Source organism: Mus caroli, chromosome 2, assembly GCF_900094665.2.
Source record: "Mus caroli chromosome 2, CAROLI_EIJ_v1.1, whole genome shotgun sequence".
Lineage (NCBI taxonomy): Eukaryota > Metazoa > Chordata > Mammalia > Rodentia > Muridae > Mus > Mus caroli.
In genome coordinates, this window is record NC_034571.1 from 95,769,483 (window position 1) to 95,786,616 (window position 17,134).

General features: G+C 44.5%; 1 pseudogene; it reads right to left on the reverse strand.

The window, feature by feature from the left end:
* Positions 1–15,078: 15,078 nt before the first annotated feature.
* Positions 15,079–15,566, reverse strand: LOC110290277 (annotated as a pseudogene).
* Between the last annotated feature and the right edge of the window lie 1,568 nt (positions 15,567–17,134).

Below are 17,134 nucleotides of genomic sequence, written 5' to 3' on the forward strand. Positions count from 1 at the left end.
GAGAGAGAGTGTGTGTGTGTGTGTGTGTGTGTGTTGGGAGATGACGCTGAGGAAAGAGAACATGACTACTTTGAAATCATTTTCTCTGTCTTCCTTTTTCTGTTGGTTACCCTAAGAACTAATCAAAGCAGCCAGAGAGACAAAGACAACTTATTTTCTGAGTGTAATAAAAAGAGAGAAGAAAGAAGGAGAGGAAGAAACAAAAGAAACAAAATATAAAATGACCTGGAGATGCTCAAGAGGGAACGGTAAAATGCTTCCTTCATTTTCCTGTCGCCATACTGGATACTCTTTGCTCCCACCAGATGAAAGCAAGCCCACATATGCTCTGCTCTGTGGCCTTTCCCCTTTAGAGGGCTATGGGGTTGGGGGCAATGGTGGAACTCATCATGGTTGTATAGAAGCTACAAACCTGCCTGGATGACACAGGAGTTTTCCCATCTTTGTTTTCTCCTTTCCAAAAGGAGACATTCTTGCTTTTATACAGGAGAGACATTCTTGCTTTTATATTGGCTCCAGAATATAGTGTTTTTTTTAAAGATTTATTTATTTATTATATGTAAGTACACTGTAGCTGTCTTCAGACACACTAGAAGAGAGTGTCAAATCTCATTACAGATGGTTGTGAGCCACCATGTGGTTGTTGGGATTTGAACTCAGGACCTCTGGAGAAACAGTCAAAGCTCTTAACCACTGAGCCATCTCTCCAGCCCACAGAATATAGTGGTTTTAATCAGTATTAAAAGCCCCACACCCAGCTGCATAGACAACTGTTACACTTTAACTGTATACATTTTCATTGTATTTCATAGAGCATTATGCACACACGTAGGGTGTGTGTGTGTGTACACTTTGAACACGTGCCTGTGTGTACAAGGTACAGGCACCACACTGGCATCGACCACAAGCGATTGCATTGTGGAAGAATCAGAGCCAATAGGCACAGACAAGTGCCGTGTTGCGTAAGCATCTGAAAGCAGGAATTATTATTGCTGTGTGTGCTTTTAGTTTTTAGATGGGCTCTCACTAAATAGCCCAGGCTAGCCTTGAACTCAAGGATCCTTCTTCCTCAGCTCTCTGAATGCTTAGGTTATAGATGCTGCCATTGTCATGGAGGCTTTCTATCAAGGGTGTGGCCCTAAGATATCCCAGTTTACCATTCATTTATGCTTTTACATTCCAGGGAGGAGAAATCTGATTGGTTCTCTTGGAGACAAAGATTCCAGCCTTTGACAAGTGTCAGAGCAGGTATTGTTAAGGGGGAGCTCTGCATGGGTACACCACCATTCCCCATGTCTCACTCCCCACTATTTTGTGTTTTTTTTGATTTTCAAGAAACTATAGCCTTGCTGGGCGTGGTGGCAGAGGCAGAGGCAGGCAGATCTCTGAGTTCGAGGCCAGCCTGTTCTACAGAGTGAGTTCCAGCGCAGCAAGGGCTACACAGAAAAACCCTGTCTCGAAACACCCCCCCCCCAAAAAAAAGAAAAAACGGAACCAAAAAACCCCAAAAAAACCCAAAAAAAGAAAACAAAGAAAAGAAAAGAAAAGAAAAGAAAACTATAGCCTTGTGTTCTTTTGATAATAATAAGGAAAGCTCTCTGAGAGTGAATAAAGCAGGCGGAGCTCAACTGTAAGATCTCAACAAAAAGCATTTGGTTATCTTCTATGGGGAGCCAATAAAACTCGCCACCAAGCAGCGTGATCCATCATTCATTTGCTGTGTACTACATGACAGAGTGACACATCGCCTTGGGTTTGAGTAAATGGTGATGGCGTTCCTTCTGCCCTGCAACAGCAACGACACTTTGGATTTCCAGCAGTTACCAGATCCAGCATTTCCATACATTTGCCTAGTTCTGACTGACAGATTAATAAAGGCCGCAGTTTGAGACCATGGTTTGGGCAAAGAAAAGTAAACAGGAGTAGCCATTTTTTCGATAGCTAGCTGGGTTTCATATTGCTAAACATACAGAAAGTGTGAGGAAGATTGCAGTTGGGGGACAAGGGCAGGCCAAGGAGAGCAAATGTCCCATTACCCCCAGGGCAGGATGATTTAAGGATTGCCTGGACTAAGCTCAAAGGCAGACTGCATTTTCTCTGCTGCCTGTTTGTGTTTCCCAGGAAAGAGGAGCCCAGCCAGGGCTGGAGAGGCTGAAGAAGGAGTGAGAAACTAAGAAGTGGGAGCCTGGCCATCTGGGAGGGACTGGGGATGCTTTCACCCTTCCCAGTGCTTCCTGGCAACGTCTGCCCACAGAGGACTTGCCTGGAGGCCTCTCCTTCTCAGCCAGAGTCCTTCCCAGGGTCAGTAAATCCTACTACTATCTGTCCAACTCATTCCTTGTGATTTGTTTTGTTTGTGGGGGGGTGGGGTGGGGGGTCGGGTGGGGTGGAGAATGAAGTTGTGTTGCTGGCAAATGGTGAGAAACTGTGTGTGAGGGCAGAGGCATAGCCATCTCTGATAACTGCGATAGCTGACTGTCAATCAAATGTGTAGGGCTTACTACATGTAAAGCAGCTGGTGTCTCCTTACAAGGGCTCTTGGGTGAAGTTATGGCCCCTATGTACAGAAGAGCAAGCAAGATTCAGAGAGCTTAGGTGAATGCCTCAGGTTGGCATGACTCTACAGAGGGACAACCAGGTGCCAAACTGGGACGGGACATTTCCAGGCTAACCATACTAACCTCTGCATTTTGGAAAGCCAGTACACAATGATCTAAAATCTTGCATCTCTGGGACACATCTCTGGGACCTATCACAGAGCTGCAGTGTTAAATCTTATAGAGTGAGAATTAGGGCATCCCTTCTGCTTGCCTAAAAGCTGTATTAATCCTGTGACAGCAATGCTGTGGTTTGGATCTGAAATGTCCCTCTAAAGTCCATGTGCTGAGGGCTCTTAAAGGGTGCCTGCATCTCACTCATAAGGTAGCCTGATGCTATGTTTATAACTGAGTGAGGTCCTGAGAGGTGGTGGGCACTATGGAACAAAGGCTCACAGTGGAGGAAATAAGTGTCAGGGGCACACTCTTGGGGCCACTCTTGTCCCAACTCTCCCCTCTCTTCTTCTCTTGTCTGACACCTTTCTGTTACATCTGCTCCCAGCCACAGCATTTTGCTTTTCTAGGGCCCAGAAACATGCATTCATGACCAAAACCTTTGAAACCAAGAGCAAAAATAAAACTTTCCCCCTTTAAGTTGATTTTCCCAAAGATTCTGTCACAGTGACAGAAAGCTGATTAAAAAGCAGAATTTTAGGTTAAGCCTTTGAGTCTATTCTCTTTTTATTGCTAAATATAAAATTTTGGTTAATTTTTGGAAAATTTTCCTATGTGAAGTCTGTTGTTAACATGTGGTGGCGGCGGCAGGGCATGCCTTTAATCCCAGCACTCGGGAGGCAGAGGGAGACAGATTTCTGAGATCAAGGCCAGCCTGGTCTACAAGGTGAGTTCCAGGATAGCCAGGGCTATACAGAGAAACCCTGTCTTGAAAACAAAAACAAAAACAAAAAAACCCCAAAACCCAAAACCCAAAACCAAAAACCAAACAAAAAAACCCCACATGTGGTCAGGAGACCAAAGTTCTGTGAACAGCCTATAGTCTATAACTATGTGCTCAGAAAGGAGAGGAGGAATCTTTCTAATACCTATGTGGAAAAAAGAAATCCTTCCTCTCATCCCTCCTGGTCCCCTCTCTCTCCCTCTGTCTGTCTGTTTTTTAGATACTGAATTTACTAAGTAGCCAAGGATGTCCTTGAACCCCCAGCCTCCTGCACATACCTTCCAAGAGCAGGGATTACAGGAGCATGCCCCCATGTGCTGTGTAGGCAGTGCTGGGGACTGAGCCCCGGGCTTAGTGCATGTTCGTAGAGGTGCATGCCGTTGGACAGCATCCTCAGCCTCAGCCTCAGGGTGTCCTCTTCTCTGGAGGCACTGAAGCAGGACAGCAGGTTGACTGGCTTTCTTAGAATTAAAGATCATGTGAAGTGTGTGCTAACTGCCTCTGGCCATAACGGGAATAAAAATGACATTGCTTCAGATGGTGCCACGCACTAATTAAAGCAGCAGAGACAGGAACAACAGAAATACAACAGTAACACAAATGAGAGTCCTGGGCTTCGGCTCACTCCCCTAGCAGGACGGTTGAATTTAAATTTCCATTATTTTGAGTGAATGGGGCCCCTAGGAATCATATAGGGATGGTATTTTATGTGATTTCAGGAAAGTCTCTCTTGTAGCAAGAGAGCTTTTATGAAACTCTGCTGTGCATTGTCAAAAAATAAAAGTACCAAATACACACATTTCCAGGAAAAAAGTCCAGGCAGATACATACCTAAATTCTAATAGCAGATTACAGAGGAAGGCTTTAAAGAGAAAGGACATTTTTTTTTCTAAAAAAAAAATATTTCTAGAGTCATTACATTTTTATATGTAGTAGATTATTTATTTATTTATTTATTTATTTATTTATTTATTTATTTATTATATGTAAGTACAATGTAGTTGTCTTTAGACACACCAGAACAAGACGTCAGAGCTCATTAGGGATGGTTGTGAGCCACCATGTGGTTGTTGGGATTTGAACTCAGGACCTCTGGAAGAGCAGTCAGTGCTCTTAACTGCTAAGCCATCTCTTCAGCCCCCAATAGTAGATATTTAGAAAAAAACACTTTTTAAAAGCATCTATCACTTATATATAATGAAATGTTTCATTGTGACATTTTCACACATTCACATGTATTTCAATCATACTTACAATCTAGCTATCCTCTCTTGATTCTTTCTTTCGCCTACCAGTCTTCTTCCTCTTGCCAACCAGTACTTCTTCTACGTGTGTGTGTGTGTGTCCAAATGAGTATTACCAGAGTGTGGTTTGTGGGTGAGAATTTGTGGGTGAGAAACATGAGTTCCTTACCAGTACCTATACCACTGTAGAAAATGTCTTGCCCTCCACCATCAATCTTTAATTATATAAACCCCTAGATAGGGGCAGACCCATGAGCATCTCCCTCTTTCAAGACAGGGTGTTGATGAGCCTGATCTTAGAGGGATTTTGGCACCACCTCCTTTTGAGCAGACAGGACCAATTGATAGCTTGCCTCTGGAATAGTTTGTGCTTCACTGCCCTAGATCATCATCACTGCCCTAGATCATCAGAAGGAGACAATGACTCCTAAGAAGCAGGATGGTGGGTGTAGCTCAACAGGTAGAGTGCTTGCCTAGATGCTGTGACCCCCTCAGATTCCCAGCTCTGCACAAAGCCTACATGTGGCTCACATCTATCATCTTAGCGTTCTGGAGGTAGAAATAGAAAGATCAGAAGTTCAAGGCCACTCTTGACCGCAGAGTGAGTTCAAGGGCAGCCTGAGAAACAGGAGATCCTGTAAGAACTCCTGCTCACATTACCCTTCACAAAAAATATTAAGAAGCTGCCCTACTGGAGGATATGAGCCTTGGTAATAGCTGCAGAGAGAAATGAAAGCAGAAGGTGTGAGCCTACGTGAAAGACATGGCTCCAGGTATCACCTGATTTGACATAGTGACCACGCTATGGCCTGAGAGTAGCCCAGTGGCTGATTCTGGACCATAGAGGGACCCAAAGAATCCAAGATTTGGCTATTTAGATACTGAAACAATACTACAATGGATTAGACTACTCACAGGAATCATGTTGGGAGAAGAAAAAGACTGAAGTCTGTTGGCAGCTGTAGTAGAGCCTGTGTCTGGAAAGGAGACATCTCACAGTTCTGACATCTTGTCAGATTTCCTTGAAGGAGAGAATGAAGCAGAGACAACAGTGATGGGAGGGCCACACCTTGACAAGGGCTGCTCAGTGATGCATGCCCCTTGTCCTCTATTTAAACCTGAGCCTCATGTTAGAACCTCAAAGATGGACCCAGGGAAAGGAGGGGGTCACTGGGCCTCTCTGATCCTCATACCAGCGTGACCACATTGAATAAATCTCTCTCTCTCTCTCTGATTTCACTATTACCTGTCTGTTTAACTGGACCATGAGGGCAGGCCAAACCTAGTTTGAGTGGCCAGAGCCCAGACTCTAACAACTCTAGAACAATCTCATTGGTTCCTCTCCAAACGGCAGATAGTAGATATTTATATTGTGTCAGCAATTATAGCACAGTCGCCTTCATCAAACTCCCATTATTCTTGGAAGAGTCTAACGCTGGGATTACCACTCTTCCACAGATCTTTTCTGCTTCCAGGACCCACCCTTGTGCAGTAGAGAGCTTCTATAAAGCTCCAGCAACAACAGCATCGAAATCAAATGTTACCGGTATCTGCTATTGGGGTGGTGCAGGCCTGGAGGGGAGGATGGGTGACTTCTTTGGCGCCCACCTTAAACTCCCACAGCTATGCCCAACCAGGGACTGGGATTTCAGTAACATTTCCCCTGTCTGCTCAGTGCCCCTAAAAGGCAGCCTGCCTCCCACAGTCCTCAGGGAGAGCTTTTATCAGAGGAGCAACTGTTGACTCAGGCTTTGTTTGCTTGCATTTAATAAATGCAGGCTCTTAGCTTAATAGGCCAGTTATTGTGCATCATCAAAATGGCAAATTAATTGCTAAGGTCTGTGCTTGAGATATACCAGAGGTGTAACCAAGTTAGCCTCTTGCTACTAATGTGCACTATGCATTGTATTTCTTGCCAGTTGGTATTTAGCTCAAGTAACTATGTTGCTAAACCAGAGCCAGTTAAGTGGAAGTGAAGAATGAGTGTGGGAAGGTGAGGGGGTTGGATCAGTCAGTGCAGAGATAGACTCACTTACTAGACACACCCACCTGCCAGCATGCCAGTGAGGGCTCAGGAAGCCTGGCTGGATTAACAATAGTTCATCATCCAGGGACAGAGCCAGTTATCATCCTTGCTTCAAGTACCTTCCCTTTGGTTATAAACTTATAGCCATGATGTCAATGACAGCCACTGTTCTCTGTGCTCATGGTGGTGTGACAGGTGCTTTGAGTGAGTAATCTCCAGTTCTGATTTGCAGAGGAGAAGCTGGCCGGGAGTTGTCAAATAGTCTGCCCAAGGTCATGGATATGGGTTAACTGGCAGAGCTGGGTTTCAAAGGTAGAACATTGAGTGCTAAGGCTATTGTCTCTCCAGTTACAGAGACCCTGAAGCCCTGAGCATGGAAGTTTGGGACAATACAAAGGAAGGAGCTGCCCTCGCCTTCTTGGATTGCTGGCTGATAACCAGAGAAGCTTGCTTTACTCCCACATTAAGCCCTGGGCTTGTTCCATCATACTTCTCCTTGCGTGCAGCTCCTCATGGCTGCCGAGGAGAGGCATCCTGCCCTATGTCTGTGAATTCACTGCTTTCTGCATCCCTGTGTATCCAGCAGGAGGGCTTAGCATCACACTGATGAGAACGAACAAATTCCCAAGGACAACAAAAATAAGTCCTACCCTGTGTTCTGCACCCTCTGACAAACCCCCTGTTCTACTTTGTGAACCTATCTAAAACCCCTCAGTTACAGGATTTTGTATTTACCTGAGACCCAGCAGCCAGTTGAGAAACCCAAAGACATGAACAGGACTAACTGTTCCAGATGGCCTGATCATGGGGCTGAGTGGCCAGGTTACATGTTTCAAATCAACCAGTGGGTAGAACAGAGACTGTTGGGAAACTAGCAGTCCATTTGTGTCATTCATCGCGTATTCTTGTTTGGCTCCTTAGGCCCAATGATGATGTAAAGGGTCTGTGATGTCATATGAAATGTCTTAGAGGCCCAGGACCAGTATAGGAGGAAGCATTCCTAGAGTCCCCAGGAAGGTCCCAGTGTTAGCACTGGAAGTCCTGTGTTTGGAAACTTCCTTAACTTCTTTTGGGTGCCCACCTTCCAGACAGTGTGTATCCGTTCTAAGTACCCACTGTGTGCCAGGGGTGGGAGAACAGCAGAGGGCAAAGGCAAGTTCCTGTGCTCCAGGGCCTCTTTCAGCAATAGCAGATCATTCACTCAAGCCTGCAAGCTATGACTTCTAAGGAACCTGAAACTGCGGGTTACTAGGAAGCTTGCTGCTGAAGCCAGGTGCTGGCCTTAAGGAAAGCTATGCAGTAGAAGTCTGTTCTAGTCAGGGTGATTAGAAAAAGCCTACATGGGGCTCACAGGGAACAGAGGTCTTAAGGAAGAAGAGGGCAGACACTCAAGGGAAGATTCTGGGGGAGAGGTCAGGTTGTTGGAGCTGAAGGGCCAAACGCAAGGCCCTGATGTGGGAACAAATAGGCAGGCTCTGGGGATGGGGCCATAAGGAAGGTTAATGTAGGATTGTGTAGGGAAAGGGGGAGAGAAAACAGGAAGGGAGGAATGGGTAGAGAAGCATGTAGGGTCTCTGATGGTGGAGTGTCTTGATATCTGCACCAGGTCTGCCTTTGGGGAATACCACTCTCAGAAAAGGAATGGCGGTCCAGAGGAGTTGGGTAGGATTGGAGAATGTGCTCCACAGGATTGAGTAGGGAACGCCTGTTATGATCAGAATGTGATGTTTGCCATAACTTCCTGAGTTTGAGCAGTTGGTCCTCAGCTGGGGGTACTCTTCTGGGGAGGCGGTCAAACTTTTTGATCATGGGATCCAGCTGGCAGAAGCAGGGCTGAGGAGGAGAGTGTGAGGGTTATGGGCCACCTCAGCTCCTGATCCTCAGGTCTCAGCTTTCTGATGGCTGATAGGTTGTAACCAACAGTCTCAAGCTACCATTGCCACAGCTAGGAGAATGACTGGTACAACGCCTTTCCCAACACACTGGCCCATGTCCCCTGAACCCTGTGCTAGAGAATATTCTTTCTCTTTTAAGTTGGGGGAGGGAGTAGTGTTCCATCATAGCCAAGAGAAATAAAGCCAATGTTCATGTCATACAGTCCCTCACACTCTCATGGCCTTGAGTTGTGTGGTCTTTGTAAGTGGACAGCTGTCACACTTGCAGGGATGACCCATCACCTACTGTATCATTCAGTGGCTATGGTGAGGCTCAGCACAAATTGTTCTCTTTATGGCCATCTTTTTAGCATTCAAGTACAAGAAGAAAATGGCTAAGCAAGCAGAAAAGTTCTGTATTCTTTGATCCATCCATCTTCTTGTATGATTTCTCATTGGGGAACTCACTGGAACTGCTCCTCTCCCCAATCAGGAGATGGATGGAGATGGGAAGTCAAGCGTTCTTCCCTTCATTGCCATCAGAAATCTTGTAGCATCTGACAGACCGAGACAGATTGCCTCTCACTCAGTCAGGCCTGCATTGCAGACAGGGTCCAGCTTGAAGGCCCCAAGCTCCGTTTCAATGTTGTTATTGGCTACGTGATTGAAGAGGACGTCAGCGGCTGTCAACTTGGCCTTCATGGGACTATTAGAGAGTGGCAAATGATAAAATGTAGTTTGTTTTCAACAAGATTCCCTTTCTGTCCTCCATGATCAAATCCAAAACATACCATAAAAAAATGGATGCCTGTCCCTACTCGTAGGGCTCAGGAATTGTTAGATGTGAGTGAAGAGCTGGGCATTGATCTCCAGTGAGGAATGGGATGTTGCTTTTGCTGAGGATGATGTTTGTGTTAGACAATGCCTCCTCCCCGACATGCACACAATAAATCCTGTGAATATGGCACGTCCTATAAACAAGGAAATGTCAGGTGGCAGGTAGATTCAAGGAGGCCAACCAGTGGCTTCTAAAACAGGGAGAGTGAGGTAGCATGGTGGCTTGGGACTTGAGTCCCAGCAGTTGATAGGCAGAGCCAGGTAGGGTTAAGGACAGCCTGTTCCACCTAGCAAGCTCCAGGATAGCCAGAGATAATCTGTCTCAAACCAAACAAACACACCAATGACTACCCCCCAATGGGCATGGTGGCATGATGCTAATGTCCATAATGTCCACACTGGGGAGACACAGGAAGGAAGATTGCTAGCCAGTTAGTGCAACTTATTTGGGTGAGCGCCAGTCCACTGAGGGACCCTGTCTAAAAAGAAAAAAAAAGTGGGCAGTTTCTGACACAGAGACTGGCCTCTGGCCTGCACATACATATCATGTGTGAGAGCACACACAGGCACCCACATTTCTGTCTGTATAACACATGCTCACTTTACCATACACATTCAATAAATAAATCAGGGAGACTATCCCAGCATATCCAGGTGGACCCAATGGACCTAGTGGGGTCAGTAAATATGGAGGTGGGGAGATTTAAAAGTTGGATTCCCTGGGAAAGTTTTTGTCACCACTGGTTTTAAAGATTGAAGGAGCTCATAAGTCAAGAATTGTGTTCAGCCTCTAGCAGGCAAAACCGCAAAGGATACAGATGAATGGTTAGAGCCTTCAGGCTGGAGCCCTGCCGATACTCTCAGCTCAGGCCCAGAAAACAAACAAACAAACAAATAAACAAATAAATAAATGAAGAGTGGGGCTGAGGAGACAGTGGGAAGTTAGCTTAGTCAGCAAAGTGCTTTGCCACACATGATGGGGACCTGGGCTCCATTCTCAGAACATGATGGGGACCTGGGCTCCATTCTCAGAACCCATGGAAAAAGGCCAGAGAGATTAGCAAAGTGCTAATCTCGGTTCTGGGGAGACAGGGACAGGCGGTTTCCTGTCATTTGCACTGATGGCTTGTAGAAGGATGGGATCATCAGTTTGTTTCACTTCAAGCTACAGGTTTGTGGCATTGGACTATAACAGTGATGTCAAACAAAAACTACATTTTGTTAGATTATTGACCACTTAAAAAGCCAATGTTTTCCTTTGCTACATATGCAGCTGGAGCCATGGGTCCCTCCATGTATACTCTTTGGTTGGTGGTTTAGTCCTTGGGAGCTCTGGAACGTCCGGTTAGTTGATACTGTTGTTCTTCCTACAGGGTTGCAAACCCCTTCAGCTCCTTCAGTTTTTCCTCTAACTCCTTCATTGGGGTTCCCTGGGGCTCAGTCTGATTCTTGATTGTATCTGCATCTGTATTGGTCAGGCTCCGGCAAAGCCTCTCAGAGGACAGCTATATCAGGCTCCTGTCAGCAAGCACTTCTTGGCATCAGCAATAGTGTCTGCGTTTGGTGTCTGCAGATGGGATGGATCCCTAGGTGGGGCAGTCTCTGAATGGCCTTTTCTTCAGTCTCTGCTCCACACTTTGTCCCTGCATTTCCTTTAGACAGGAGCAATTCTAGGTTAATATTTTTGAGATGGGTGGATTGCCTTATCTGGCATCAATGGGAGGGGAGGCCCTTGGCCCTGTATATATGTAAACAGATGTACATGTGGGTTTAGCCTAACATGTGGAAAGGAGAACAAAAAAGAATACATATTGGGTGATGAGGAGAATGGAATTCACGTAATAGGCACATGAGTCACTAAGGAGGATATAACGATAATAGGTTTTCTAACGCTGTTATTGATTTTTCTTTTTTGTAGTGAATAAATGCATGAAAATACAATCAATAGTAAAAGTGCAAAATCCAATGTGATACTCCATAGTCTCAGAATGGCTATTCTAATATATACCAGTTCATTAAGATGTATAGATTGGGACTAATTAATCTCACTGTGTATCTTTAAAATGAAGTTTAAATATATATTTTTATAGTATGTAATATAAATATACTAATAAATATACACAATATAGAAATACATATTAAATTAAGTTTAAATATATATGTTTAAATATATAAGTTTAAATATATAATTATATAATATTTATAGGTTTATATAACAATATAAATATATATTTAAACTTTATTGTAGAGAGACACATTGATATATATATATATGTGTGTGTGTGTGTGTGTATCACACATACACACATACATACACACACATAAACACACATGTGCACTCTTTAGGGTGAGGATTTTTATTCCGCTCCTCCTATCCCATAGGAAACTCCTTGAAAGCTATTTTCCAACCAGAACGAGTCATCTGTCTGGTGAGTCTGGAAAACATCTCTGAGCATGCTGTCATGGGCTTGTTCTATTTGCTAAGGATTTTGTGGGCTAGTGATCTGGTCAGGACTTAGTTGGTGTCATCTGTCTCTGTGCCGTGTGGTGTTAGCTCAGTTCAACTGTGTGTTTGCGGTCAGTGGATTGTCAATCAGGTGTAGGTTGATTCTGCGCCATGGCACTCATAAGTCCGGCAGTTGCCAAGGTTTTAGCTGAGGCACTGCGATATTTCTCCTTGTGCCTTTTTCACTGGAATAACAGTTTAAACTTCCTCACTTGGTGGATGGGTTCCAGAGGAAGAATGCAGTGGACCCTTGACTCAGCCTTGCCACAGAAGTTGAATAACACTATTTGATGCTTTCTATTGGTCCAGGCGAGTCACAAGGCAACAGTGGTAAAGAACTGGGAACTATATTCCTTTATGTGAGCATGAGTAGGTCCCCACAACAGGAGTGGGAAGAATCCACAGCTAATGTTTTCAAGCTCTGGCCTCAGTGATTCCTTTTCTTTGGCTGTATGACCTGAAGCTGGTAAACTCTTTTTTTCTTCTGTTCTGGCCCCTTTCCTATAGTGATGTCACTAGGGCCCAAGGTCTGTCTCTGAAGGGAAGAGCCTTGAATATGTCCAGCTGCTGTGATCATGGAGAGATTGCTGAGTGTAGTTCAGAGAGGAAGGACTGAGAAACTAATCAATGGTACAGATTAGTTTCCAGTCACAGAAGAACGCTACCAGGGCCTTGGTCTCATTCCTGGGTGCATTTCCCCATTGTTTTATACCTTAGAGGAGAGAAAGCCATAAATAATGAAAACCTCACAAATTGGACAATGACTTGAAGGAGTTAGAGAAATAAGGAAGAGCACCAGGCCAGGGGATTATTCTGAAAGCAACGTCACAGTCTCTACCACAAGAGAAGGGGCTAGATGCACACTAGAAATGTTCCCACTATCCTTGTGGACCAGCTCTACAGAGCCTAACTACTAGAATGCTGGAAAAGTGCTGACGGATTCTGGGAAGCACTTATTGCTTTTGCATTGATATTCTGCTTCTGTCTTCCTCTACTATCGCCGATTCTTGGACAGCTCTCTGGAGATGGTGATGGGATGTGGCAATAAGGTGGCATCTGAGCATTTAGATATTGCAGTTCCTTCTAGATCATCTTTTCCACAGGCAGCCAAAGGAGGATGCAGTACACACACACACATGCATAAACACGCTTTGATACAGTTGATGGTGGGGCACAGATGTGAAGGCTACTGTGAATGGTGAGCCCAATTCAGTCATTTTGTAATCCTGAAATACTCTCTTTCTATGACAACAGCAGAGGGAACTGAGAGAATTTCATAGCAGCTCTTATTTTGTAGCATTTATAAAGAACATTCATCCTTCCCATGTAGCTTTGGGATTCACTCAGCCATCAGAAAACATTGTGCTCTGCAGACTGAAGTAAAGGATGGACTTTGGTCTTCTGTGTTTGCAAATTCCTCACTTTGAAACTTTTGGAAGTTTTTTCTTCACTTTTTTTCACCTCCATTTCTTCTCTAAAAATGAGCAGATGATACTCATTACATGACACCTCAGAGAATTGTATCATATACATTTCAATGTCTATACCTATCATGTTGCAGACACATATTGTGGTGGCCATATGGCATCAAGAACTGACTAAGGGGAACTGTGATTTAAACCCTTACACAGGTTTGTGCAGTAGCTAGGCCAACCAAAAATAGCTAGGCAGGAAGAGATGGGATCAAAGCTATGTGTTTTGAAGGATGTGTTTTTCTTCATGTGTTAAGTACAATAGTAAGAGACAGTATTAGACCAATGTGTGGCTTTCAGAAAAATCTTTTTAAAAAATTTAAATATCTATCTATCTATCTATCTATCTATCTATCTATCTATCTATCTATCTAATGTGTATGGTTGTTTTATCTGCATATATGTTTGTGTACCACATGAGTGCCTGGCACCCACATTGGTCAGAAAAATGTTGGATTCCCTGGAACTAGAACTACAGATGGCTGTGAACTACCATGTGAATTGAACCAGGATTCTATGTAAGAGCAGTAAGTGCTTTTAACCACTGAACCATCTTTCCAACCCCCTCAGATAAGTCTTAAAGACAAAAAAAAAAAAAAAAAATAGATCTGGTGTCAAAGCCATGGCTTGTGGTGACAGGGTTTGGTAATAGGAGGTGGAGGTAGAGTAAGATGGGCATAGGATCAGCAGAGGTGTGCCATACTATAAGAAGGTGATCTATACTGCTTGTAAGTTGTGCCATGGTCACTGCAGAGGCCCAGTGTTTGTTCCTATTGTTTCCCCTCTGGTCTTTCTCATTGATTTGACAAGCGTGGTTCTGTTGAAAGCATCAGCTCTAGGACTTCTTAATGTGTTCTAGCATGACAGGTATATCAAATGGCAAAAAGCAAGATCCCAGTTCACCCTTCCAGCTGAGCTCCTCCGGTGGCCAGTGAATAGCCAGGAAAAAACAACATCACAGCTTAGCTCTTCCCTCCACCAGCCAAAGTCCCCAGTGCCTCTCCAGCTTTCTATAGCCCAACATAGCATTAGAGTGAGAAGGAATCCAAACTGTCTTTCTAAAAACCAGTCCTTGTATTTCTGGCTCCCTTGTTATTATCGTGATGTCTCCTTAGGGACAGTGAGCCACATGCTGAGAGTAACTAACTGGCATCACTGGAGCTCTTCTGACTTTCTCTGTCCCAGTAGGGTCAGGGAGGAATGAGTCTACTCTCCAGGAGTGTCAAGAAAAGCTTCCTTGTCTCAATCCAGTCAGTGTCAGTGCCAAGGCAGGCCCAAGCTTTACACAGTGCAGCTTAGATGTGCAAAACGCCTGAAAGGAATTTCATTTATTTTAATAATCATGCCCTGTTCTCTGAAATACTACCTTTCCCACCCCAGGAGAGTAAAAAACATATGCAAGATGAGGCTACTAAAGGAGAACACACTCCCAGTTCAAAATTGTCCCCGTGGGTAAGTATGCTAACTCTCTGCTGTCAAATGCTTTTTCTTTTCTTTTCTTTTCTTTTCTTTTCTTTTCTTTTCTTTTCTTTTCTTTTCTTTTCTTTTCTTTTCTTTTCTTTTCTTTTGTTTCTTTTCTTTTCTTTTCTTTTTTTGTCCTGGTACTGGTATTTTATTTCTTTGTGTACATTAGGCCATGAATTTGTATGGAATGGGCTCCAACAGCTCAGGCTTTTTTCCGTTAGTCCTCACAAAGTGTGCTTCTCTGGGTGGCACAGGCTGGCGCTTCAGCTGCACCCAGGTGCCCTTCTCTTTGGCTTCCTTTTTCTTCTGGTCGTTCTCCTTCAACCGCTTCAGGAAGCTGTCCCTGCTCTTTGAGTGCTTGATGTGCTCAATCCGCACATTGATCCTCTTGGCCAGAATTTTGCCCTTAACCTGCTTGTTGACAACGATGCCCACGGCATGCTGGGTGACATTGTAGACTCTTCCGGTTTTGCCGTGGTAGCACTTATGGGGCATTCCTTTTTGAACAGTGCCCATTCCCTTGATGTCTACAATATCACCCTTCTTGTAGATTCGCATGTATGTGGCCAAAGGAACAAGGCCATGTTTCCTAAAAGGCCTAGAGAACATATACCGGGTGCCTCTCCTCTTTCCCTTTGTGTTCGTCATTTTGGCGAGTTACTGGAAGATGGCTGCGGCGGCCGAAAGGGAAATGCTTTTTCTTATAAGAGGTTGTTCTCCACTCTTTTAGGAGATGGTGGAGCTGTAGGCATGCTTGAGAGAAAGGGGAGAAGCCTTTTGTCTCTCTGGGGTCCTTTGGGTCACTGCTCTCTGGGGGCTCGTTCTAGTCACACAGCCTTCCCTGCATCTGTGAGTCTTCTCCCAAGCCGTGGAATGGAAGCTCAGGAATCTCTCAGCTGATTCCAGCCATCCTGGGATTATCTGCTGGCAATGGTTCATCAAGACAAGACCACATCCTGAAACAGCTCCCACTGCCTGGCCAGACCCCACTGTGGCCTCTGCTGTGGAGTTTCTTCGTCTATGCTTAGAGAGCCCTCATAGGCAGGCTTTTAACTTCCTTGTTCTCACCTACCTCCACCATCTCTTTCACTAGCTCCTCAGCACTTTCTAGATCTCTGTGCTCAGAGGAGCCCAGGAGAGACATGGTTTGGAGCCATATAAGCTCTCTCAGGCCTCATCTACACAGGAACTTCTTCCTACTCTGCCTGGTGACACTCATACCCAATGCTCACAGCACCCTTTGGACGTACATATTTCTTCCACAGACTTGGGGCTCTTCCAGGCTGTGTTAGTTATGGCTTGCTTCTTATTTGTTTGTTCAAGACAATGTTTTTCTGTGTAACAGCCTTGGCTATCCTGGAACTTTCTTTGTAGACCAGGCTTGTCTTGAACCCACAGAGAACTGAGTTCTGGGATTAAAGAATATCTGTGGCCTTTTAACATTTCACAATGTCCCTGTGTTTGCTCACACCCAGCCCACACTCTGGATTTCAGGTGAATGGGGAGTAGAATCAAGAGGCAGTGTCTCGCTTGTTCATCGTCTCACCTCCCACACCCTTAGCATCTCCTCACTCCCTGGAAGCACTTTCTGCCATTCCCACTAACTCAGGTGGGCTGCCCACATTTCTTTCTTATAGAGTGAGTACTCTTTGATTTTGGCCTTTGTCTTTTGGATCCAAATGATCTATAGAGAAGGAAAGAAGACCAGACAGCCATCTATAATTGTATACCCCAATATTGGCACAGACCAATAAACCATGTCGTGACTTATATGACATTGAAGGGTTATGATGCCTTTTGTGGATTTGAGACCAAGAAGACAGAGAATCTTCTGCTATAACCTAGAAGAAGGCTTAGATGAGGGAAGGGACTTGCCCAAGTAATTACACTCCTAATTAGTAGAAGGGACCCAGAGATCTCTCTGCTGCCACTCTAGCTTCCTTTTGCCAGTTAATATAGATCCTAAAGCACAATAAAGACATACAGGGAATGAACTGCAACAGTAGCAGCCTGAGGACAGCTGCTATGGATGAGGAGGAGACCAATTTATCAACTCTTCAGTTGATTTCTTCCAAGTAAATGCAGAAGTTATGTGTTCTATATTCTATATACTACGCATATCTATCTATCTATCTATCTATCTATCTATCTATCTATCTATCTATCTATCTATCTATCTATCTATCTATCATCTATCATCTATCTATCTATCATCT